Genomic DNA, 26,152 nt, shown 5'->3' with positions numbered 1-26,152 from the left:
GAGCGTGTGACCACCTCCTATAGACGGTGACTGGAGCGGTAGTGAGGGTGTGCGACCACCTCCTATAGACGGTGACTGGAGCGGTAGTGAGGGTGTGCGACCACCTCCTATAGACGGTGACTGGAGCGGTAGTGAGGGTGTGTGACCACCTCCTATAGACGGTGACTGGAGCGGTAGTGAGCGTGTGCGACCACCTCCTATAGACGGCGACTGGAGCGGTAGTGAGCGTGTGCGACCACCTCCTATACATAGTGAATGGAGCGGTAGTGAGCGTGTGCGACCACCTCCTATAGACGGTGTCAGGAGCGGTAATCTCACCTGTGCACTACGGCTTCATTCATACACGAGACTTCAGGAATATGAACATTACCGTAAGTTTTTTAAGGAGTCATTTGGAGCAAGAAACACCTGGAAAAAAATGCTCAAAATCTGATTTAATGACTCTTCTTGTTCATTTCTATTGTAAACCACCTTTTTGTCTTTTTTAGCCTTTTTATTTGGCTTCAGGTTTTGATAAATGTCTGGTGGGAAAAAAAGAAAGTGCTCAACACTATGGATGGAATCTGCCCCAAACTAAGCGCTGCCAAAATAAAAGGCTTCAAACATTCTTCAGGAAATAAAAAACTTCGACAAAAGTTGTCCAAGGAGCGTTTCCTAAAGCAGTTCCCACTAGAAAACTCCTAATTTTTTGACAGGCTGAAGAAAAAGAAGAAAACTCTGCACATACTGTACGGCTCTGTTCACACTGACATTTTATAGGAGGTTTTGGTGCAGAAGCTCCAAAACGCATAAAAAAAATCAGAACTCGTCAAAAACTTCCCACTCAGCTTCTATTCTGAAAACTCTGCAAAAAGACTGTGTGCACACGCCCTACGGGAGTCATCGGAACGGTCTTGGTTCCAGAAGTTGGACCATCAACAATCATCAGTAGGTCACCTGGAACACTCCCTTTAACGCCGAGGTCATGGCTTGTAGATGCAAGAAGTTCTGTCCTCATCAGGGCACATGGTCATGTGACTCGTGTCCATGTTAATCTTCCCCGTGGATCGCACTTACCCGCCATTTTCCAGACTTGCCCTGCACCCCATAATCTCTGCTTTGATCTCCCTGCACCCCATAATCTCTGCTATGATCACCCTGCACCCCATAATGTCTGCTATGATCTCCCTGCACCCACAGTCTCTGCTATGATCTCCCTGCACCCCACAATCTCTGCTAAGATCACCCTGCACCCCACAATCTCTGCTAAGATCACCCTGCACCCCACAATCTCTGCTATGATCACCCTGCACCCCATAATGTCTGCTATGATCTCCCTGCACCCACAATCTCTGCTATGATCTCCCTGCACCCCACAATCTGCTAAGATCACCCTGCACCCCACAATCTCTGCTATGATCTCCCTGCACCCCACAATCTCTGCTAAGATCACCCTGCACCCCACAATCTCTGCTATGATCTCCCTGCACCCCACAATGTCTGCTATGATCTCCCTGCACCCACAGTCTCTGCTATGATCTCCCTGCACCCCACAATCTCTGCTAAGATCACCCTGCACCCCACAATCTCTGCTATGATCACCCTGCACCCCATAATGTCTGCTATGATCTCCCTGCACCCACAATCTCTGCTATGATCTCCCTGCACCTCACAATCTCTGCTAAGATCACCCTGCACCCCACAATCTCTGCTATGATCTCCCTGCACCCCACAATCTCTGCTATGATCTCCCTGCACCCCACAATCTCTGCTATGATCTCCCTGCACCCCACAATCTCTGCTAAGATCACCCTGCACCCCATAATCTCTGCTATGATCTCCCTGCACCCCACAATCTCTGCTATGATCTCCCTGCACCCCATAATCTCTGCTATGATCTCCCTGCACCCCACAATCTCTGCTATGATCTCCCTGCACCCCACAATCTCTGCTATGATCTCCCTGCACCCCATAATCTCTGCTATGATCACCCTGCACCCCATAATGTCTGCTATGATCTCCCTGCACCCACAATCTGATATGATCACCCTGCACCCCATAATCTCTGCTATGAACACCCTGCACCCCACAATATCTGCTCTGATCACCCTGCACCCCACAATCTCTGCATGATCTCCCTGCACCCCACAATCCCTGCTATGATCTCCCTGCAACCCACAATCCCTGCTATGATCACCCTGCACCCCACAATCTGCTATGATCTCCCTGCACCCCACATTCTCTGCTATGATCACCCTGCACCCCACAATCTCTGCTATGATCACCCTGCACCCCACAATCTCTGCTGTGATCACCCTGCACCCCACAATCTCTGCATGATCTCCCTGCAACCCACAATCCCTGCTATGATCTCCCTGCACCCCACAATCTCTGCTATGATCACCCTGCACCCCACAATCTCTGCTATGATCACCCTGCACCCCACAATCTCTGCTGTGATCACCCTGCACCCCACAATCTCTGCTATGATCTCCCTGCACCCCACAATCTCTGCTATGATCTCCCTGCACCCCATAATCTCTGCTATGATCACCCTGCACCCCATAATGTCTGCTATGATCTCCCTGCACCCACAATCTCTGATATGATCACCCTGCACCCCATAATCTCTGCTATGAACACCCTGCACCCCACAATATCTGCTCTGATCACCCTGCACCCCACAATCTCTGCATGATCTCCCTGCACCCCACAATCCCTGCTATGATCACCCTGCACCCCACAATCTCTGCATGATCTCCCTGCAACCCACAATCCCTGCTATGATCACCCTGCACCCCACAATCTCTGCTATGATCTCCCTGCACCCCACAATCTCTGCTATGATCACCCTGCACCCCACAATCTCTGCTGTGATCACCCTGCACCCCACAATCTCTGCTATGATCACCCTGCACCCCACAATCTCTGCTATGATCACCCTGCACCCCACAATCTCTGCTGTGATCACCCTGCACCCCACAATCTCTGCTATGATCTCCCTGCACCCCACAATCTCTGCTATGATCTCCCTGCACCCCACAATCTCTGCTATGATCTCCCTGCACCCCACAATCTCTGCTATGATCTCCCTGCACCCCACAATCTCTGCTATGATCTCCCTGCACCCCACAATCTCTGCTATGATCTCCCTGCAGATGTCACAGGGGTCTCGGCCCCTACAACAGGTGGCTGTGATCCTGAACACCCTTCACTTTGGAGACCTCCCTTCCCACCGCAGGGTTTGTGTACGGGCCCGAGCTCCATCACACTGCAGACCTTGTCCGGTGTTTACCCTTCCACCTCCTCCGCCAGTGGAATGAAATCAGCGGATTCGGCAGCGCACCCCCAGAGCTTGTCTTAAAAATCCTGCATATTATAAAGTGGCGCAATACATGTAGTGATATGAGCGCAGGAGGGTGAGAAACAATCATCCCATCCCCATTCCAAAAAGAAAAAAATAATGGGGCACCCGAAAAATGTCACCGACCCCAGAAAAGCCCAAATCTCTCCTTCTACTCCCAATAATACCCGGGCCCTTGAATGATTCGTGCCAACGTCTCGGGGCAGAGATCTATGTCCATTATTGGTGCGCACCCTACGTCGCCGGCATAATCAGCCTTTTCCCTTTATTCTGGAAGCCCCCCAGACATTCCCTTAACCATGATGTAAAGCCCCCCATATCTGATGGGCCTTTCCTTTCTGGCTCCCCCATGCATTGTGCACGCTGGGTTTGCCATGGAGAACAAAATATTGAGGGAGGGCGAAGAGGGAATCTGGTGGTCTCCAAGCAGGGGATGGCCCCGTGTCGTGTGACCCCGCAGTCATATAGGACCGCTGTTGGCATCTGCCGTCTCTAATGCAGTCAGCACTATGAGGGGTGCAGCACTGCAGGAGTTAATGGAGCGGCGCCAGGAGCGGTGCACTGTATGGGCAGCAATGCCCGGGGGGATCGTAGTCAGTCGTCCAATATTGACCATAGCGATGTATTAGTAAATATTCGTCTTCCGGTGTCTGACAGAACAGTCTACAGAAACAGCAGCGGGCAAGCCTCTGCAAACACGGAGACCGTCACACGCTCTGCGGCGGCGGACGACGGGAGAGGCGGAAATTTCCACATCTTATTCGCAGACAGCGGGTACAAGTAACAGCTGTGTACAGCACCGCCATACAGGCGGCACACACAGCGCCCCGTCAGTATGTCACCGATCAACCCTGTGCTACAACAGTATCATACCGTCACACATCACAGACCACACCGTCACACATCACAGACCACACTGTCATACAGTCACTCATCATAGACAACACCGTCACACATCTTAGACCACACCGTCATACAGTCACACATCATAGACCACACGGTCACACATCATAGACAACACCGTCATACAGTCACACATCATAGACCACACCGTCACACATCATAGACAACACCGTCATACAGTCACACATCATAGACCACACCGTCACACATCATAGACAACACCGTCATACAGTCACACATCATAGACCACACCGTCACACATCATAGACAACACCGTCATACAGTCACACATCATAGACCACACCGTCACACATCATAGACAACACCGTCATACAGTCACACGTCATAGACCACACCGTCATACAGTCACACATCAATGACAACACCGTCATACAGTCACACATCATAGACCACACCGTCACACATCAGACAACACCGTCATACAGTCACACATCATAGACCACACCGTCATACAGCCGCACATCATAGACCACACCGTCATACCGTCACACATCATAGACCACACCGTCATACCGTCACACATCATAGACCACACCGTCATACCGTCACACATCATAGACCACACCGTCATACAGTCACACATCATAGACCACACTGTCAGTCACACATCATAGACCACACCGTCATAGTCACACATCATAGACCACACCGTCATACCGTCACACATCATAGACCACACCGTCATACCGTCACACATCATAGACCATACCGTCATACAGTCACACATCATAGACCACACCATCATACCGTCACACATCATAGACAACACCGTCATACAGTCACACATCATAGACCACACCATCATACAGTCACACATCATAGACCACACCGTCATTCAGTCACACATCATAGACCACACCGTCATACAGTCACACATCATAGACCACACCGTCATACAGTCACACATCATAGACCACACCGTCATACAGTCACACATCATAGACCACACCGTCATTCAGTCACACATCATAGACCACACCGTCATACAGTCACACATCATAGACCACACCATCACACATCATAGACAACACCGTCATACAGTCACACATCATAGACCACACCGTAATACCATCAGACATCATCGACAACACCGTCATACAGTCACACATCATAGACCACACCGTCACACCGTCACACATCATAGACCACACCGTCATACCGTCACACATCATAGACCACACCATCATACAGTCACACATCATAGACCACACCGTCATACAGTCACACATCATAGACCACACCGTTACACATCATAGACCACACCGTTATACAGTCACACATCATAGACCACACCGTCACACATCATAGACCACACCGTCATACCGTCGCACATCATAGACCACACCGTCATACCGTCACACATCATAGACCACACCGTCATACCGTCACACATCATAGACCACACCGTCACACATCATAGACCACACCGTTACACATCATAGACCACACCGTTATACAGTCACACATCATAGACCACACCGTCACACATCATAGACCACACCGTCACACATCATAGACCACACCGTCATACCGTCGCACATCATAGACCACACCGTCATACTGTCACACATCATAGACCACACCGTCATACCGTCACACATCATAGACCACACCGTCACACATCATAGACAACACCGTCATACAGTCACACATCATAGACCACACCGTCACACATCATAGACCACACCGTCATACCGTCACACATCATAGACCAGACCGTCATACTGTCACACATCATAGACCACACCGTCATACCGTCACACATCATAGACCACACCGTCACACATCATAGACAACACCGTCATACAGTCACACATCATAGACCACACCGTCATAGATCATAGACCACACCGTCATACAGCCACACATCATAGACCACACCATCATACAGTCACACATCACGAACTATAATACTGCCATAATGCACATTACATAAAATATGAACCAATCCAGAAGGCGCCATATGGCGTATGGTAAAATCCAACAAGAGAAGGTCTGACGGGTGAAGCCTGTGAATGCTCTCGCCTCTCACTCCTTGTATTCATGGCGGCTGCCGTTACCTTCGGCGCATGCATTCTCTTTAGATGTGATGATCCATTTGGGATCAGTGCAGATCTACAAGATCTTTGTTACTTTTCTGTTACTTTTCGGACTGTGGATTGAGTGCGGTCAGCACCGGGAGCTCCGCTGTTTCCCGCAGGCACACGGGGATGACACATTTTTCCTTTATCTCTTTTTTTTTTATCTAATGACAAATGTGTAACTAAATTAAGTAAAAATGACTCCGGTTTGGCAGATTTCATCTTTCCGTCACTTCCTGGAATCTGTCTCACAATGTTCATCTGCCACTGAATCATTTTAAGGTAATTATGGAGCGTAATTATATCATCATTTTAGTCATTCGCACTGAATTAAAGGGGCCTGGAGAGCGACGGTGACAAAATCCTGGGCAGCATTATGGGCAGATGAGAACAAATGTCCATCATGAAGTCTGGTGACTCCTAGATGCCCCCTGGGGCTTCTCCACAGCGTAAAGCACCAGCAGAAGGAGTCTCTTCAAGGCAAATAGCCCTAACATGGTATAACCTGCATGTCCTCTGGAGGCCGGGGGGTCACGTGCTCTGGTGGCCGGGGGGTCACGTCCTCTGGTGGCCGCGGGTCATGTGCTCTGGTGGCCGGGGGTCATGTACTCTGGTGGCCGGGGGTCATGTACTCTGGTGGCCGGGGGTCATGTACTCTGGTGGCCGGGGGGTCATGTGCTCTGGTGGCCGGGGGATCATGTGCTCTGGTGGCCGGGGGTCATGTGCTCTGGTGGCCGGGGGGTCATGTGCTCTGGTGGCCGGGGATCATGTACTCTGGTGGCCGGGGGATCATGTACTCTGGTGGCCGGGGGGATCATGTGCTCTGGTGGCCGGGGGTCATGTGCTCTGGTGGCCGCGGGTCATGTGCTCTGGTGGCCGCGGGTCATGTACTCTGGTGGCCGGGGGATCATGTGCTCTGATGGCCGGGGGATCATGTGCTCTGATGGCCGGGGGTCATGTGCTCTGGTGGCCGGGGGTCATGTGCTCTGGTGGCCGGGGGGTCATGTACTCTGGTGGCCGGGGGGGTCATGTGCTCTGGTTGCCAGGGGGTCATGTGCTCTGATGGCCGGGGGTCATGTGCTCTGGTGGCCGGGGGTCATGTGCTCTGGTGGCCGGGGGGTCATGTACTCTGGTGGCCGGGGGGTCATGTGCTCTGGTTGCCAGGGGATCATGTGCTCTGATGGCCGGGGGTCATGTGCTCTGGTGGCCGGGGGTCATGTGCTCTGGTGGCCGGGGGGTCATGTACTCTGGTGGCCGGGGGATCATGTGCTCTGATGGCCGGGGGATCATGTGCTCTGATGGCCGGGGGTCATGTGCTCTGGTGGCCGGGGGTCATGTGCTCTGGTGGCCGGGGGGTCATGTACTCTGGTGGCCGGGGGGGTCATGTACTCTGGTGGCCGGGGGGATCATGTGCTCTGGTGGCCGGGGGTCATGTGCTCTGGTGGCCGCGGGTCATGTGCTCTGGTGGCCGCGGGTCATGTACTCTGGTGGCCGGGGGATCATGTGCTCTGATGGCCGGGGGATCATGTGCTCTGATGGCCGGGGGTCATGTGCTCTGGTGGCCGGGGGTCATGTGCTCTGGTGGCCGGGGGGTCATGTACTCTGGTGGCCGGGGGGGTCATGTACTCTGGTGGCCGGGGGATCATGTGCTCTGATGGCCGGGGGTCATGTGCTCTGGTGGCCGGGGGTCATGTGCTCTGGTGGCCGGGGGGTCATGTACTCTGGTGGCCGGGGGGTCATGTGCTCTGGTTGCCAGGGGGTCATGTGCTCTGGTGGCCGGGGGGTCATGTGCTCTGGTGGCCGGGGGGGTCATGTGCTCTGGTGGCCGGGGGGGGTCATGTGCTCTGGTGGCCGGGGGGGTGATGTGCTCTGGTGGCCGGTGGGGTCATGTGCTCTGGTGGCCGGGGGGGGTCATGTACTCTGGTGGCCGGGGGATCATGTGCTCTGATGGCCGGGGGTCATGTGCTCTGGTGGCCGGGGGTCATGTGCTCTGGTGGCCGGGGGTCATGTGCTCTGGTGGCCGGGGGTCATGTGCTCTGATGGCCGGGGGTCATGTGCTCTGGTGGCCGGGGGTCATGTGCTCTGGTGGCCGGGGGGTCATGTACTCTGGTGGCCGGGGGGTCATGTGCTCTGGTGGCCGGGGGTCATGTGCTCTGGTGGCCGGGGGGTCATGTGCTCTGGTGGCCGGGGGGGTCATGTGCTCTGGTGGCCGGGGGGGGTGATGTGCTCTGGTGGCCGGGGGGGGTGATGTGCTCTGGTGGCCGGGGGGGTGATGTGCTCTGGTGGCCGGTGGGGTCATGTGCTCTGGTGGCCGGGGGGGGTCATGTGCTCTGGTGGCCGGGGGGGGTCATGTGCTCTGGTGGCCGGGGGGGGTCATGTGCTGTGGTGGCCGGAGGGGTCATGTGCTCTGGTGGCCGGGGGTCATATACACAGATTGCGCTTCCACAAAGTTCTGACTTTCTGAAATGACCACTAGGTGGAGCTCACAGCATACGGACTTACACTATTCCCATTGGACTAATGGAAGGTATAAATCTCTGTACTCCTCTCTATTGGTTCCCATCCAGGGACCCGTCATCACGGGGCCCCAAAACAGACAAAAACAAGGCCAGACATTTTTACAATACAGAACATAGAATATTTTCAGATTTCTCACGGATTCTTTACAAAGAAGTAACCCTTTCTGAGTAAAATTATAACATTGGACAAGAATTACAGATTGCATTTCTCCGCCCTTTCACAGAGGCAGGGGTGCTGTTTAGGACCCCCAGACTGGACACATTTTTAGGGGCTGCCCTTCTGTAATGGTCGGGGATCATGGCTGTATGCAGAGGGCTCCCCCTAGTGATGACTGCAGGTAATCAATATTCCACACTTGAAAGGAAGCCGCGGAGCCATCAGCGCTACGGCGAGATAACGGCCGAACACACCAGTCACATAGCGCCGCTCGTCCAGATACATTACATGGTGGGGAAATGTCAGATGTGACGTTGCTATATGGAGACTGTACTGCAGCCATGTACTGATTATGGGGGCACTCAGCTGACGGTATAGTTTATTGCTGCTATGTATGGGAGAATCCTGGTGGCAGCATTCGTTCTAGCACTGTTTATAGGGCACCTGCTGCCAGTTGTAATAGGGTCACCGTCATGGTGTTGGAATAGAGACACTTCGGCCTGATGGACGGCTTTGCTTAAATTAACAAAGGAATGAAAAACCAAACAGCACAGTGTATATGGGGCACTGTGAATATGGGGCACTGTGTATATGGGGCACTGTGTATATGGGGCAGTGTGTATATGGGGCAGTGTGAATATGGGGCAGTGTGTATATGGGGCACTGTGTATATGGGGCAGTGTGTATATGGGGCACTGTGTATGAGGGGCAGTGTGTATATGGGGCACTGTGTATATGGGGCACTGTGTATGCGGGCCACTGTGTATATGGGGCACTGTGTATGAGGGGCACTGTGTATACAGGGCACTGTGTATGCGGAGCACTGTGTATGCAGGGCACTGTGTATATGGGGCAGTGTGGATATGGGGACTGTGTATATGGGGCACTGTGTATGAGGGGCACTGTGTATATGGGGCACTGTGTATATGGGGACTGTGTATATGGGGCACTGTGTATGCGGAGCACTGTGTATGCAGGGCAGTGTGTATATGGGGCACTGTGTATATGGGGCACTGTGTATATGGGGCACTGTGTATATGGGGCACTGTGTATGCAGGGCAGTGTGTATATGGGGCACTGTGTATATGGGGCACTGTGTATGAGGGGCAGTGTGTATATGGGGCACTGTGTATATGGGGCACTGTGTATGCGGGCCACTGTGTATGCAGGGCACTGTGTATGCGGGGCACTGTGTATATGGGGCACTGTGTATGAGGGGCACTGTGTATACAGGGCACTGTGTATGCGGAGCACTGTGTATGCAGGGCACTGTGTATATGGGGCAGTGTGGATATGGGGACTGTGTATATGGGGCACTGTGTATGAGGGGCACTGTGTATATGGGGCACTGTGTATATGGGGACTGTGTATATGGGGCACTGTGTATGCGGAGCACTGTGTATGCAGGGCAGTGTGTATATGGGGCACTGTGTATATGGGGCACTGTGTATGTGGGGCACTGTGTATGAGGGGCACTGTGTATGAGGGGCACTGTGTATGCAGGGCACTGTGTATATGGGGCACTGTGTATATGGGGCACTGTGTATGAGGGGCAGTGTGTATATGGGGCACTGTGTATATGGGGCACTGTGTATGCGGGCCACTGTGTATGCAGGGCACTGTGTATGCGGGGCACTGTGTATATGGGGCACTGTGTATGAGGGGCACTGTGTATACAGGGCACTGTGTATGCGGAGCACTGTGTATGCAGGGCACTGTGTATATGGGGCAGTGTGGATATGGGGACTGTGTATATGGGGCACTGTGTATGAGGGGCAGTGTGTATATGGGGCAGTGTGGATATGGGGACTGTGTATATGGGGCACTGTGTATGAGGGGCACTGTGTATATGGGGCACTGTGTATATGGGGACTGTGTATATGGGGCACTGTGTATGCGGAGCACTGTGTATGCAGGGCAGTGTGTATATGGGGCACTGTGTATATGGGGCACTGTGTATGTGGGGCACTGTGTATATGGGGCACTGTGTATGAGGGGCACTGTGTATGCAGGGCACTGTGTATATGGGGCACTGTGTATATGGGGCACTGTGTATGAGGGGCAGTGTGTATATGGGGCACTGTGTATATGGGGCACTGTGTATGCGGGCCACTGTGTATGCAGGGCACTGTGTATGCGGGGCACTGTGTATATGGGGCACTGTGTATGAGGGGCACTGTGTATACAGGGCACTGTGTATGCGGAGCACTGTGTATGCAGGGCAGTGTATATGGGGCAGTGTGGATATGGGGACTGTGTATATGGGGCACTGTGTATGAGGGGCACTGTGTATATGGGGCACTGTGTATATGGGGACTGTGTATATGGGGCACTGTGTATGCGGAGCACTGTGTATGCGGAGCACTGTGTATGCAGGGCAGTGTGTATATGGGGCTCTGTGTATATGGGGCACTGTGTATGTGGGGCACTGTGTATATGGGGCACTGTGTATGAGGGGCACTGTGTATGCAGGGCAGTGTGTATATGGGGCAGTGTGTATGTGGGGCACTGTGTATATGGGGCACTGTGAATGCAGAGCACTGTGTATATGGGGCACTGTGTATGTGGGGCACTGTGTATATGGGGCACTGTGTATATGGGGCACTGTGTATGCGGGGCACTGTATATATGGGGCAGTGTGTATGCGGGGCACTGTGTATATGGGGCACTGTGTATGCGGGGCAGTGTGTATATGGGGCACTGTGTATGCGGGGCACTGTGTATGCGGGGCACTGTGTATATGGGGCACTGTGTATGCGGGGCAGTGTGTATATGGGGGACTGTGTATGCGGGGCACTGTGTATATGGGGCACTGTGTATATGGGGCACTGTGTATGCGGGGCAGTGTGTATATGGGGCACTGTGTATGCGGGGCACTGTGTATATGGGGCACTGTGTATGCGGGGCAGTGTGTATATGGGGGACTGTGTATGCGGGGCAGTGTGTATGCGGGGCAGTGTGTATGCGGGGCACTGTGTATATGGGGCAGTGTGTATATGGGGCAGTGTGTATATGGGGCACTGTGTATATGGGGCACTGTGTATATGGGGCAGTGCGTATATGGGGCACTGTGTATATGGGGCAGTGTGTATATGGGGCACTGTGTATGCGGGGCACTGTGTATGCGGGGCACTGTGTATATGGGGCACTGTGTAAATGGGGAAGTGTGTATGCGGGGCACTGTGTATATTGGGCACTGTGTATATGGGGCACTGTGTATGCGGGGCACTGTGTATATGGGGAAGTGTGTATGCGGGGCACTGTGTATATGGGGCACTGTGTATATGGGGCACTGTGTATATGGGGCAGTGTGTATATGGGGCACTGTGTATATTGGGCACTGTGTATATGGGGCACTGTGTATGCAGGGTACTGTGTATATGGGGCACTGTGTATATGGGGCAGTGTGCATGCAGGGCACTGTGTATATGGGGCACTGTGTATATGGGGCAGTGTGTATGCGGGGCACTGTGTATATGGGGCACTGTGTATGCGGGGCACTGTGTATATGGGGCACTGTGTATATGGGGCACTGTGTATGCAGAGCACTGTGTATGCAGAGCACTGTGTATGCGGGGCACTCTGTATGCGGGGCAGTGTGTATGCGGGGCACTGTGTATATGGGGTAGTGTGTATATGGGGCACTGTGTATATGGGGCACTGTGTATATGGGGCAGTGTGTATGCGGGGCAGTGTGTATATGGGGCACTGTGTATGCAGAGCACTGTGTATGCAGAGCACTGTGTATATGGGGCAGTGTGTATATGGGGCAGTGTGTATATGGGGCACTGTGTATGCGGGGCAGTGTATGCGGGGCACTGTGTATATGGGGCACTGTGTATGCGGGGCACTGTGTATATGGGGCACTGTGTATGCGGGGCACTGTGTATGCGGGGCACTGTGTATATGGGGCAGTGTGTATGCGGGGCACTGTGTATATGGGGAAGTGTGTATGCGGGGCACTGTGTATATGGGGCGCTGTGTATGCGGGGTACTGTGTATATGGGGCACTGTGTATATGGGGCAGTGTGTATGCAGAGCACTGTGTATATGGGGCAGTGTGTATGCGGGGCACTGTGTATATGGGGCACTGTGTATATGGGGCAGTGTGTATATGGGGCAGTGTGTATATGGGGCAGTGTGTATATGGGGCAGTGTGTATATGGGGCAGTGTGTATGCGGGGCACTCTGTATGCGGGGCAGTGTGTATGCGGGGCACTGTGTATATGGGGCAGTGTGTATATGGGGTAGTGTGTATATGGGGCACTGTGTATATGGGGCAGTGTGTATATGGGGCACTGTGTATATGGGGCACTGTGTATATGGGGCACTGTGTATGCAGAGCACTATGTATATGGGGCACTATGTATGCGGGGCAGTGTGTATATGGGGCACTGTGTATGCGGGGCACTGTATGCGGGGCACTGTGTACATGGGGCACTGTGTATATGGAGCACTGTGTATGCGGGGCACTGTGTATGCGGGGCACTGTGTATGCGGGGCACTGTGTATACGGGGCAGTGTGTATATGTGGCACTGTGTATATGGGGCACTGTGTATGCGGGGCAGTGTGTATGCGGGGCACTGTGTATATGGGGCACTGTGTATGCGGGGCACTGTATGCAGAGCACTGTGTATGCGGGGCACTGTGTACATGGGGCACTGTGTATATGGAGCACTGTGTATGCGGGGCACTGTGTATGCGGGGCACTGTGTATGTGGGGCACTGTGTATACGGGGCAGTGTGTATACGGGGCAGTGTGTATATGTGGCACTGTGTATATGGGGCAGTGTGTATGCGGGGCAGTGTGTATGCGGGGCACTGTGTATATGGGGCAGTGTGTATGCGGGGCACTGTGTATATGGGACACTGTGTATGCGGGGCACTGTATATATGGGGCAGTGTGTATGCGGGGCAGTGTGTATATGTGGTAGTGTGTATATGGGGCACTGTGTATGCGGGGCACTGTGTATGCAGGGCACTGTGTATATGGGGCACTGTGTATATGGGGCACTGTGTATGCGGGGCACTGTGTATATGGGGCACTGTGAATGCAGAGCACTGTGTATATGGGGTACTGTGAATGCGGGGCACTGTGTATGCAGAGCACTATGTATACGGGGCACTATGTATGCGGGGCAGTGTATATATGGGGCACTGTGTATGCAGGGCAGTGTGTATATGGCGCACTCTGTATATGGGGCACTGTGTATATGGGGCACTGTGTATGCAGGGCAGTGTGTATGCGGGGCACTGTGTATGCGGGACAGTGTGTATATGGGGCACTGTGTATGCGGGGCAGTGTGTATATGGGGCACTGTGTATGCGGGGCACTGTGTATGCAGGGCAGTGTGTATATGTGGCAGTGTGTATATGGGGCACGGTGTATATGGGGCACTGTATATGCTGGGCACTGTATATATGGGGCAGTGTGTATATGGGGCACTGTGAATGCAGAGCACTATGTATATGGGGCACTGTGTATATGGGGCACTGTGTATGCAGAGCACTGTGTATGCGGGGCACTGTGTATATGGGGCACTGTGTATGCAGGCCACTGTGTATATGGGGCACTGTGTATGTGGGGCACTGTGTATATGGGCCAATGTGTATGCGGGCCACTGTGTATATGGGGCACTGTGTATGCGGGGCACTGTGTATGTGGGGCACTGTGTATATGGGGCAGTGTGTATGCGGGGCAGTGTGTATGTGGGGCACTGTGTATATGGGGCACTGTGTATGCGGGGCACTGTGTATGCAGAGCATTGTGAATGCGGGGCACTGTGTATGCGGGGCACTGTGTATATGGGGCACTGTGTATGCAGAGCACTATGAATGCGGGGCACTGTGTATGCAGAGCACTATGTATATGGGGCACTGTGCATGCAGGGCAGTGTGTATATGGGGGACTGTGTATGCGGGGCAGTGTGTATGCGGGGCACTGTGCATATTGGGCACTGTGTATGCAGAGCACTGTGTATATGAGGCACTGTGTATGCGGGGCACTGCGTATATGGGGCACTGTGTATGCGGGGCACTGTGTATGCAGAGCACTGTGTATGCGGGGCACTGTGTATGCGGGGCGCTGTGTATATGAGGCACTGTGTATGCGGGGCACTGTGTATATGGGGCACTTTGTATGCGGGGCGCTGTGTATATGAGGCACTGTGTATATGAGGCACTGTGTATGCGGGGCACTGTGTATGCGGGGCGCTGTGTATATGAGGCACTGTGTATGCAGAGCACTGTGTATGCGGGGCACTGTGTATGCGGGGCGCTGTGTATATGAGGCACTGTGTATGCGGGGCACTGCGTATATGGGGCACTGTGTATGCAGAGCACTGTGTATGCAGAGCACTGTGTATATGCGGCACTGTGTATGCGGGGCACTGTGTATATGAGGCACTGTGTATGCGGGGCACTGTGTATATGGGGCACTTTGTATGCGGGGCTCTGTGTATGCAGAGCACTGTGTATGCGGGGCACTGTGTATATGGGGCACTGTGTATGTGGGGCGCTGTGTATATGGGGCACTGTGTATATGGGGTACTGTGCACGCAGAGCACTGTGTATGCGGGGCACTGTGAATGTGGGGCACTGTGAATGCGGGGCACTGTGAAAGCGGGGCAGTGTGTATGCAGGGCACTGTGTATATGGGGCACTGCGAATGCGGGGCGCTGTGAATGCAGGGCAGTGTGAATGCGGGGCACTGAGTATATGGGGCACTGAGTATATGGGGCACTGTGAATGCAGGCACTGTGAATGCAGGGCAGTGTGTATGCGGGGCACTGTGTATGCGGGGCACTGAGTATATGGGGCACTGTGAATGCGGGGCAGTGTGTATGTGAGGCACTGTGAATGCAGGCACTGTGAATGCGGGGCAGTGTGAATGCGGGGCACTGTGTATATGGGGCACTGTGTATATGGGGCACTGTGAATGCGGGGCAGTGTGAATGCGGGGCACTGAGTATATGGGGCACTGAGTATATGGGGCACTGTGAATGCAGGCACTGTGAATGCAGGGCAGTGTGTATGCGGGGCACTGTGTATGCGGGGCACTGAGTATATGGGGCACTGTGAATGCGGGGCAGTGTGTATGTGAGGCACTGTGAATGCGGGGCACTGTGAATGCGGGGCAGTGTGAATGCGGGGCACTGTGTATACGGGGCACTGTGTATATGGGGCACTGTGTATATGGGGCACTGTGAATGCGGGGCAGTGTGAATGCGGGGCACTGTGTATACGGGGCACTGTGAATGCGGGGCACTATGTATGCGGGGCACTGTGAATGAGGGCACTGGCAGCAATGTTTATGGAGGGCCAGTCTCCTGTTTTTGGGAGACCCTCTGCTTTCATGGGTATTGCTGTTGTTAATGAGGCCGTTCGCTAACTCACCAGACCACCCTAACACAGTAGTACCCAAATCTCGGGCTGCTGGCACCTAATAACCCACTCTGCGCAGTTAACCCCGTTGCTTATATGACAACTAGTCCATCAGTAGAGTTAAGCAAATATGTTCAGAATCGGTCACTGACTCTGATTTTTCCATATTAGTGCGGAATGTATGTTTAATGATCGGTTCTGAACATATTCGGTAATTTCTGCTCCCATTAACTCCAATGATGTTCGGCTGTGTGCAGGGAATATTGCAAAATCGATATTCACTGCCGATCATAATCTGAACCGAATTTTGAAAAATGTGCTCATCTCTATCCATCAGCATCTTCTGGCTTCTACAGTTTATTTATCAAAGTCATATTTGCTCATTTCCAGTTTTGCGATTCATTAAGTCCATAAGATTCACCCCAGCTCCATTAGATCGACATCTGCACCCGATCCACCTGCAGCCGCCCTCTGGGTATTTACATAATTCTGTATCCAAACAATCATTAGATACAAAGTAACAAGAAGTAAAAACATTGTGCTGGAAACATAAAGCATCAGAAAGTCACCGATCAGCGCAGAAGTGTGGCCGATCAGCGTCAGCGCTCTGCTGCTTTCCACAGAGCTGAATGGACAGTCACGGGGGAAGTGCTGGAGCGGAGCCGTGCGGTCCGAAGTGCTGGAGCGAAGCCGTGCGGTCCGAAGTGCTGGAGCGCAGCCGTGCGGTCCGAAGTGCTGGAGCGCAGCCGTGCAGTCCGAAGTGCTGGAGCGCAGCCGTGCGGTCCGAAGTGCTGGAGCAAAGTCGTGCGGTCCGAAGTGCTGGAGCGGAGCCGTGTGGTCCGAAGTGCTGGAGCGGAGCCGTGCGGTCCGAAGTGCTGGAGCGGAGCCGTACGGTCCGAAGTGCTGGAGCGAAGCCGTGCAGTCCGAAGTGCTGGAGCGCAGCCGTGCAGTCCGAAGTGCTGGAGCGCAGCCGTGCGGTCCGAAGTGCTGGAGCAAAGTCGTGCGGTCCGAAGTGCTGGAGCGGAGCCGTGCGGTCCGAAGTGCTGGAGCGGAGCCGTGCGGTCCGAAGTGCTGGAGCGGAGCCGTACGGTCCGAAGTGCTGGAGCGAAGCCGTGCGGTCCGAAGTGCTGGAGCGAAGCCGTGCGGTCCGAAGTGCTGGAGCAAAGTCGTGCGGTCCGAAGTGCTGGAGCGGAGCCGTGCGGTCCGAAGTGCTGGAGCGGAGCCGTGCGGTCCGAAGTGCTGGAGCGGAGCCGTGCGGTCCGAAGTGCTGGAGCGGAGCCGTGCGGTCCGAAGTGCTGGAGCGGAGCCGTGCGGTCCGAAGTGCTGGAGCGGAGCCGTGCGGTCCGAAGTGCTGGAGCGGAGCCGTGCGGTCCGAAGTGCTGGAGCGGAGCCGTGCGGTCCGAAGTGCTGGAGCGGAGCCGCGCAGTCCGGGGATTGCATCACTTCTTTTATTTAATGCTTTTAAACCAATGTGAAGTGTCCAGTATTAGAAAAACAATGAACGATTACACTCAATGCAGAGAAGCCAAGCTGCAATACCAGACACAACCTATCAACAGGAGTGGCGCTATACATACAGAATGGAATAGAGGAGCTGTGGAGAGATTGGACTTTGCTTCACATGCAGATGAATGGCTGACCATGGAGCACATGGAAGATCCTAGATTCCCTGAATATGAGTTCTGTGCCTCCGCTCATAAAGGGGGTCCCACGCTCAGGATGACTATGTGGCTGAGAACTGGCCATATTGACCTCTTCATATATAAAGCTGATGACTCTGCAGATACAGTCATTATTATACTCCAGAGCTGCATACAGAATCTTCCAGGAATCAGAGCTGAAATCTCCCAGATGTCTTTGTTAGTTCAATCTATGCAATGAACTGATGACCGGTTTATAGAGCAGAACAGTCACCTGATGAGGTCTGCACTACAGGAGCTCCGCTGAGCAGACTGCAGTATCTCTGATGACAAGTTACCAGAACAGTGAGTGCAGCTCTGGAGTATAATACAGGAGGTAACTCAGGATCAGTAATGTAATGCATGTACACAGTGACTGCACCAGCAGAATAGTGAGTGCAGCTCTGGAGTATAATAAAGGGTGTAACTCAGGATCAGTAATGTATGTACACAGTGACTGCACCAGCAGAATAGTGAGTGCAGCTCTGGGATATAATACAGGAGGTAACTCAGGACCAGTAATGTAATGTATGTACACAGTGACTGCACCAGCAGAATAGTGAGTGCAGCTCTGGAGTATAATACAGGATGTAACTCAGGATCAGTAATGTAATGTATGAACACAGTGACTGCACCAGCAGAATAGTGAGTGCAGCTCTGGAGTATAATACAGGATGTAACTCAGGATCAGTAATGTAATGTACAGTATGTACACAGTGACTGCACCAGCAGAATAGTGAGTGCAGCTCTGGAGTATAATACAGGAGGTAACTCAGGATCAGTAATGTAATGTATGTACACAGTGACTGCACCAGCAGAATAGTGAGTGCAGCTGTGGAGTATAATACAGGAGGTAACTCAGGATCAGTAATGTATGTACACAGTGACTGCACCAGCAGAATAGTGAGTGCAGCTCTGGAGTATAATACAGGAGGTAACTCAGGATCAGTAATGTAATGTATGTACACAGTGACTGCACCAGCAGAATAGTGAGTGCAGCTCTGGAGTATAATACAGGAGGTAACTCAGGATCAGTAATGTAATGTATGTACACAGTGACTGCACCAGCAGAATAGTGAGTGCAGCTCTGGAGTATAATACAGGAGGTAACTCAGGATCAGTAATGTAATGTATGTACACAGTGACTGCACCAGCAGAATAGTGAGTGCAGCTCTGGGGTATAATACAGGAGGTAACTCAGGATCAGTAATGTAATGTATGTACACAGTGACTGCACCAGCAGAATAGTGAGTGCAGCTGTGGATTATAATACAAGAGGTAACTCAGGATCAGTATAAAATGAGCAAAACAACAGATTTAAAAATAATTTGATATATTTACCGTATATATTCAGGTATTGCACAAGTGGACATGTTCCTGAATATTTAGAGTACAGGAGGTCTCTGGATCTGTGAGATTTACACTGCAGACTCTAATACATTCTAGTAAATCTACAATAATCTTGTATAATCCTCTGTAAACCGCGAGTCTCCTGTAGGAATAATCTGTCACTTATCAGTTCCGTGCACTTTCACTGTGTTGTCCGGGGCAGGAGCGCGGTCACCGGGGGTCCCTGTGTATAAGGTGCGTGTGTCTGTGCACTCCTGCAGCGCTCACCCTCTTACTGATCCATGTGCTCTTCATACTACATAATCTAGTGGAAATTATGATGATCGGTCTTTGCTTCCAACCAGCAGATCGACTGACCTTCACCGCAAGTTTTATAGGGGGAAATGCACAAGAATAATTTTTCCCTTCTCTAAATAAATAATTGCTAAGTGACCATCAAACTGCTGATTTATAAGAAACCTATCCTAGAGCAGCACATCTCCTCAATGCCCCGTCCGGCTCTTGTATGCCCTTCACCAGGCCACATCTCCATTTCCACCACTTCTCCAAACTATGACTTCCGGCCCTTCTGCCTATTTCCCCCAACCCCAGTTTCTCTATATCTTGTGTGCCGGATTGTGCCGCCCTGGCCCTTCATTGCTCCGTTAATTCTAACCAATAGTAATCTATCAGACTTGTGTAAAGAGAATCAGTTGTCAGGTGAAAGGTGTCCTGTTTTTTTAATCTTATTTTCTTCTTAGTGCTCCGCTGATTATTCCCCTTCTTGTTGTTTTCATATCCAACATACGGCTCCAGAGATGTGGGCCATTTTATTCAGAGCTGATCTTTATAGTTTAAAAGGAGGCGTGTCTTGCAGATCCTCATGGGAGTGTCTTGCAGGATCCTCTGGGGCGTGTCTTTAGGCTGTATAATTTCCCTTTGCGCTACATCCCCTTTTAAGAAACATAAGATTAGAATATCTCTGGCATTGTGTGCCAGACTTCAAGAAAAGCAATAAACAGACTAATCGGAGGAGAAGCGGGAATAATAATAATAATAATAATAATAATAATAATAATAAAAAATAACAATAAAAACTAATCACTTCTAATTCTTTAAAGTTAGTTTCCAATTTAATACAGTTCTACTTTTTTCTAATATTGATAGACTATGACTTTGTAATATCTGTGCTTTCTGTCAGTGACTAGAAAACTGTTCCTGTCCTAACGCTCCATACAGGAATCAGCCGGGCTCATTGTAGCAGGTCAGGCGGCCGGACATGATCTCGAGTTTTCAGCCTCTAAATCTTAATAATGACTCCTTCTATTCATCGATACAAACAAAGATCTCAAAAATGGTCAGAAACCAAAAACTAAAGTACATTGCAGGATCGGAGGTTTCCCTGGCTGTTCATTATACCATGCACCCACAGAGGCTCCTGATTTTGGGGTACCGTGTCGGTATTTTTCCATCCGTTCAGCGAACCATACAGAGTTTTCTTTTCCCAGACATTTGTAGTGTTCATGACAACCACCCCAACACTATTATTTCATTACTTCATGGTTGTCGGGGTGACTATTTTGCTCCGCCAGCGATGTGATATATAAAAGGGCCCCGTCCTTGTGTCACTGATTGTTACAGGGTTTCACATGGAAAACTGGTTACATCACCGCAGGCAGAGACAGAAGCTGCCAACCATTAGATCGTTAGACGCTAATTACATCGTTACTTTATCCTGTAGCAGAAAAAAGGACAAAACACAACACTTTACTCATTACTCCTAATTAATAATGCAGGACGATGATGAGGAGGAGCCACAGACACAAGGAAATCGTACCGTCTCCGTCCAAGACCTTCACCAAAAAGACACAGAAAAAGGCCAAGCAACAGAACAAGACCTGCCATATACCGAGAACACCCCACAAGACCGGCCGTATATCGGGAGCACCCCACAAGACCTGCCATATACTGAGAACACCCCACAAGACCTGCCATATACCGAGAACACCCCACAAGACCTGCCATATACTGAGAACACCCCACAAGACCTGCCATATACTGAGAACACCCCACAAGACCTGCCATATACCGAGAACACCCCACAAGACCTGCCATATACTGAGAACACCCCACAAGACCTGCCATATACTGAGAACACCCCACAAGACCTGCCATATACTGAGAACACCCCACAAGACCTGCCATATACTGAGAACACCCCACAAGACCTGCCATATACCGAGAACACCCCACAAGACCTGCCGTATACAGGGAACATCCCACAAGACCTGCCATATACCGAGAACACCCCACAAGACCTGCCGTATACCGGGAACACTCCACAAGACCTGCCGTATACCGGGAACATCCCACAAGACCTGCCATATACCGAGAACACCCCACAAGACCTGCCGTATACTGGGAACACCCCACAAGACCTGCCGTATACCGGGAGCACCCCACAAGACCTGCCGTATACCGGGAACACCCCACAAGACCTGCCGTATACCGAGAACACCCCACAAGACCTGCCGTATACAAGGAACACTCCACAAGACCTGCCGTATACCGGGAACACTCCACAAGACCTGCCGTATACCGGGAACACTCCACAAGACCTGCCGTATACCGGGAACATCCCACAAGACCTGCCATATACCGAGAACACCCCACAAGACCTGCCATATACTGGGAACACCCCACAAGACCTGCCGTATACCGGGAGCACCCCACAAGACCTGCCGTATACCGGGAACACCCCACAAGACCTGCCGTATACCGAGAACACCCCACAAGACCTGCCGTATACAAGGAACACTCCACAAGACCTGCCGTATACCGGGAACACTCCACAAGACCTGCCGTATACCGGGAACACTCCACAAGACCTGCCGTATACCGGGAACATCACACGAGACCTGCCGTATACCTGGAGCACCCAACAAGATCTGCCGTATACCGGGAGCGCCCCACAAGACCTGCCGTATACCGGGAACATCCCACGAGACCTGCCGTATACCTGGAGCACCCAACAAGATCTGCCGTATACCGGGAGCGCCCCACAAGATCTGCCGTATACTGGGAGCGCTCCACAAGACCTGCCATATACTGAAAACGTCCCACAAGACCTACCGTATACCGGGAGCACCCCACAAGATCTGCCGTATACCGGGAACGCCCTACAAGACCCGCCGTATACCGGGAAAACCCCTCAAGACCTGCCGTATATTGGGAACGCTTCACAAGACCCGCCGTATAGCAGGAACACCCCACAAGACCCGCCGTATACCGGAGACACCCCACAGACCTGCCATATACCAGGAACACCCAGCAAGACATGCCGTATACCGGGAACACCCCACAAGACCCACCGTATACCAGGAACTCCCTACAAGACCCGCCTTATACCGGGAACGCCCCCACAAGACCCGCCATATACCGGAAACGCTCCCACAAGACCCACCATATACTGGGAACCCCCAAGAACTGCCGTATATATCGGGAACACCCCAACTGCCGTATATATCGGGAACACCCCACAGGACCTGCATTATACCGGGAACACCCCACAAGACCCGCCGTGTACCGGGAACACCCAACAAGAACTGCCGTATACTGGGAACAGCTCACAAGACCTGCCGTGTACTCGGAGCACTTCACAAGACTTATAGCAGCAACACCACGCACGACCCGCCGTATACCGATAACACCCCACGAGATTTGTTGTTTACTGTCAACATCCCACAAGATGCGCCATATCAGGAACACCCTACACAACCCGCCGTATACTGGGAATGCCCCAGAGGATCTGCCGTATACCGGGAAAACCCCACACGACCCGACGTATACTGGCAGCACCCCACAAGACCTGCCATATACTGAGAACACACCACGACTTGTTGTTTACCGGGAACACCTCACAAGACACGCCTGTGGAGACACAGGGGGGGGAAATCGGTGGGGGCCCAAGTCCACTAGCCAAAACCGCATGAACCAAGCCGTATACTGGGAACACCCCACAAGACCCACTGTATACCGGGAACACACCACAAGGTGCCTCATATGCAGGGAGCATCGCACAAGACCTGTTGTATACCGGGAGCACCCCACAGGACCTGTTGTATACTATCTACCAGTTAATAGCGTTTTCTTTACATGACAGGTTCCCTTTAAAGGGGTTGTCCAGGATTTAATTCCCTGTCCTTTAGAAAGGTCATGAATATCACATCGGTGGACGACCAACACTCAACATTATGAACTATCAGTGGTTGGAAGGTGAAGAGCAGACGTAACTGGTATAGATCTGAAACAGCACTGCTCCGTACACTGTATGGTGGCTGTTCTCACTACTGCAGCTAAACTCCAATAAAAGTGAATGTGGTCTGACTGCAGTACCGAGAACAGCCACTACACGGTGTATGGCACTGTGCTGTATCGGCTTTGTGAATGATGTCAGACCTGCTAACAGCTGGTAGGTAGGAGAGTCAAGTGCCGATACGATAAGACACCTCAACAATATGTAAGTCCTGGACAAGCCTATTAACGATGATCTGTCACTCGACATAAATACACTGCTCAAAAAAATAAAGGGAACACTCAAATAACACATCCTACATCTGAAATGAATGAAATATTCTCATTGAATACTTTGTTCTGTACAAAGTGGAATGTGCTGACAACAAAATCACACAAAAATCATCAATGGAAATCAAATTTATTAACCAATGGAGGCCTGGATCTGGAGTCACACAAAAATTAAAGTGGAATGTAATGTCCTTAAAACAAGTCAAATTGATGCTCAGTATTGTGTGTGGCCTCCACGTGCTTGTATGACCTCCCTATAATGACTGGGCATGCTCCTGATGAGGCGGCTGGGCATGCTCCTGATGAGACGGCGTATGGTCTCCTGAGGGATCTCCTCCCAGACCTGGACTAAAGCATCCGCCAACTCCTGGACAGTCTGTGGTGCAACGTGACGTTGGTGGATGGAGTGAGACATGATGTCCCAGATGTGCTCAATCGGATTCAGGTCTGGGGAACGGGCAGGCCAGTCCATAGCTTCCATGCCTTCATCTTGCAGGAACTGCTGACACACTCCAGCCACATGAGGTCTGGCATTGTCCTGCATTAGGAGGAACCCAGGCCAACCACACCAGCAAATGGTCTCACAAGGGGTCTGAGGATCTCATCTCGGTACCTAATGGCAGTCAGGCTAGCGCTGGCGAGTACATGGAGGGCTGTGCGGCCCTCCAAAGAAATGCCACCCCACACCATTACTGACCCACTGCCAAACCGGTCATACTGAAGGATGTTGCAGGCAGCAGATCGCTCTCCATAGCGTCTCCAGACTCTGTCACATCTGTCACATGTGCTCAGCGTGAACCTGCTTTCATCTGTGAAGAGCACAGGGTGCCAGTGGCGAATTTGCCAATTCTGGTGTTCTGTGGCAAATGCCAAGCGTCCTGCATGGTGTTGGGCTGTGAGCACAACCCCATCTGTGGACGTCGGGCACTCAGACCATCCTCATGGAGTCGGTTTCTAAGGCTGGTTTCACATTAGCGCTTTTTAAGCGCACGCACGGCCGGGGGTAGCTCCGCCCCCGAGCCGGCTCTCTGCCCGGCGTGCCCGCCCCTTGTAGCGCCGCCTCCTAGCGCACAGCGGCGCCTGCGATCGGCGCACCCTATCTTTAGCATAGGGTGCGCAGATCGTGGGCAGGGCGTGCGCTAGTTGCGCTTTGACCTGCGCTGCGCACTTTTGACGGTGCGCGCCAAAATCAAACTTTGGATTTTGGCGCGCACGGCGCACCGTCAAAAGTGCGCAGCGCAGGTCAAAGCGCAACTAGCGCACGGCCTGCGCACGATCTGCGCACCCTATGCTAAAGATAGGGTGCGCCGATCGCAGGCGCCGCTGTCCGCTAGGAGGCGGCGCTACAAGCAAGGGGCGGGCACGCCGGGCAGAGAGCCGGCTCGGGGGCGGAGCTACCCCGGCCGTGCGTGCGCTTAAAAAGCGCTAATGTGAAACCAGCCTAACAGTTTGTGCAGACACATGCACATTTGTGGCCTGCTGGAGGTCGTTTTGCAGGGCTCTGGCAGTGCTCCTCCTGTTCCTCCTTGCACAAAGGCTGAGGTAGCGATCCTGCTGATGGGTTGTTGCCCTCCTATGGCCCCCTCCACATCTCCTGGTGTACTGGCCTGTCTCCTGTTAACGCCTCCAGCCTCTGGACACTACGCTGACAGAAGCAGCAAACCTTCTTGCCACAGCTCGCATTGATGTGCCATCCTGGATGAGCTACACTACCTGAGATACTAGTGTGGGTTGTAGAGTCCGTCTCATGCTACCACGAGTGTGAAAGCACAACCAACATTCAAAAGTGACCAAAACATCAGCCAGAAAGCATTGGTACTGAGATGTGGTCTGTGGTCCCCACCTGCAGAACCACTCCTTTATTGAGGGTGTCTTGATAATTGCCAATAATTTCCATCTGTTGTCTATACCATTTGCACAACAGCATGTGAAACTGATTATCAATCAGTGTTGCTTCCTAAGTGGACAGTTTGATTTCACAGAAGTTTGATTTACTTGGAGTTATATTCTGTTGTTTAAGTGTTCCCTTTATTTTTTTGAGCAGTGCAAGTAACGTTTGTTCCTGGCGTAAATGCCGCTGTTCTCCTGAATCCGGTGAGGTTTTTCTCTTCTTCCTATGCCTCTCTGTTCCTGACATATGGCCCTCTCTTCC

At 52.2% G+C, this 26,152-nt stretch overlaps 1 protein-coding gene across 9 annotated transcripts in view; it reads right to left on the bottom strand.

The window, feature by feature from the left end:
* The window catches only part of CHST1 (carbohydrate sulfotransferase 1), a 176,507-nt gene that overhangs the window by 7,638 nt on the left and 142,717 nt on the right, over nucleotides 1-26,152 (bottom strand). For 5 of the 9 annotated variants that reach the window (XM_073541716.1, XM_073541717.1, XM_073541720.1 and 2 more), the window contains one exon: nucleotides 19,429-20,369. The exons of the other annotated variants lie outside the window; for them this stretch is intronic. The gene's annotated coding sequence lies outside the window, so the exon portion shown is untranslated. The remainder of the gene's footprint in view (nucleotides 1-19,428; nucleotides 20,370-26,152) is intronic. 9 annotated transcript variants of the gene reach the window in all.

The sequence above is a fragment of the Dendrobates tinctorius genome, unplaced genomic scaffold (assembly GCF_039654945.1).
Source record: "Dendrobates tinctorius isolate UK_male_01 unplaced genomic scaffold, ASM3965494v1 ptg000124l, whole genome shotgun sequence".
In the NCBI taxonomy this organism is placed as follows: domain Eukaryota; kingdom Metazoa; phylum Chordata; class Amphibia; order Anura; family Dendrobatidae; genus Dendrobates; species Dendrobates tinctorius.
Note: the sequence above shows the minus strand (reverse complement) of the source record. Positions and strands in the feature narration are given on the sequence as shown.